Consider the following 1,810-nt stretch of genomic DNA (forward strand, 5'->3'; position numbering starts at 1 on the left):
AAAAACTTCTATGGAGAGAGATTTGAAAGTTATGAAATTATAAATTGAAAATTTACAAAAACTTCTATGGAGAGAGATTTGAAAGTTATGAAATTATAAATTGAAAATTTACAAAAACTTCTATGGAGAGAGATTTGAAAGTTATGAAATTAAAACTGCCATCGAATTATAAATTGAAAATTTACAAAAACTTCTATGGAGATAGATTTGAAAGTTATGAAATTAAAACGCAATAGATTTGGATAAAAAGTAAAAAGATATTTTTGTCATATCTTAATATATTTTTGAGATTGAGATTAGAGGTTCATTTTACAGCCCAGTGTAATGTGGAAAATATCTCCCAGTTATTAAAGTTAAAATTTTGCTAATTTCAGCTAAAATATTTTTCACCATAACCATTATATTTCAGAGAGTGCAGATTTCGGGTAACAAATAAAAAATAATGCAGTTTGTTCTTTCCAATCATAATATAAAAACAATTATTTATTAATGTGTTGAGACGTATATAAAAACAATTATTTATTAATTTGTTGAGACGTGGGCCATGGGAATAACTTTGACAAGGACTGTTGAGACGTGGGCCGTGGGAATAACTTTGACAAGGACTGCAGGTTGCATCTGATGATGGTATCTATGAAGGTGCATGTATCTTCTCTAGAATTCCCCTCTGGAATATCTGTCACATAACATTCCACAACATTAGTCCAAACACCTCCCTCCTCCACGAACTCGTTCAATGTCGTCACCGATTGATAATTCCGAAGGCGGTGCTCTTCTCCCAACATCTTGAAACTGAGAATGTGCTTCTCCTCATCCAGAATCTCGAGGCGCTCAATGTTGTTCTTCGCTGGAAGCCCTGATACGAGTTTGACTTCCCTAAAGCATCCCACCTTGACATCTCCCTTGACGGAGCAGCTGCTGACGAAGGGCTTGTACGTTTCAGGTTTATCGAACCTTCGAATAACCGACCACACTGCACTCGTCGGTGCGTTGATTCTCTGAATATTTACGAACGAGCACTGCTTTTCTTCCTTTCCAACTTAGTGGTTGTAGTACTTGTTTATCAAACTAAGGGGCCTGCATATGTTTTGTTGGGCAACCAGAATTTTGATTTCAATCTCGCCAACGGGAAGAATATCCACCATCTCGCCAAGACCCAAATTTTTCGCCGATTGAGATATCCTAGATGCGATAAGCTTATAGGCTGCACTTAATTTTCTGTCGGGACTGTTGTATCACAGTTGCACATTGCTCACTGCGTTCACAGACCATAAGACGCACTAGACTTTGTCGATTCTGATTTGTGATGGACAATCGGCGCCGACAAATTATGGTCCGCTGCGCGGCAAAGTTATCGCTCGGTTAACGGATTTTTGGAGCAAAATGGTGGTTTCCTGTCGGATGTGGAAAAATTTGTGGAACGAATAGTTGGAGAACTAGGAGAAGTCATAAATTCTTCATTTTTCCACCAAATTGGATGCAAAAAGAGGCTAGATGGCCATTTTGTAGTATTCTAGACTGATTGGAGTAGGTTTTAGAAGCATTTGAGCATTGTAAGCACAAAGTTTTACACTTTTGAGCATAATAGAGAGGCCCAAGCCATTGTAAGTTGGACCAAAGAGACGTAGCCCATGAGTGGTGAGATCCTTTATCATGTTCTTGTTGTAATGCATTTTTTATGATGTTTCATACCCGTTTATGCTACTGTTTAGTTTCTGGTTTATGTTCAATGTTTCATAAAATTAACAAAAAAACTATTTATTTTACTTGCAAAAAATCATGAATCCTTAAGCACAATGAAAGCATTTGG

At 37.0% G+C, this 1,810-nt stretch overlaps 1 pseudogene; it reads right to left on the reverse strand.

The window, feature by feature from the left end:
• Positions 1-515: 515 nt before the first annotated feature.
• Positions 516-1,145, reverse strand: LOC149250371 (abscisic acid receptor PYL9 pseudogene; annotated as a pseudogene).
• Positions 1,146-1,810: the final 665 nt, after the last annotated feature.

Source organism: Pinus tabuliformis, chromosome 7, assembly GCF_031772625.1.
Source record: "Pinus tabuliformis cultivar Carrire ecotype Pingquan chromosome 7, CPIR1, whole genome shotgun sequence".
Classification (NCBI taxonomy): domain Eukaryota; kingdom Viridiplantae; phylum Streptophyta; class Pinopsida; order Pinales; family Pinaceae; genus Pinus; species Pinus tabuliformis.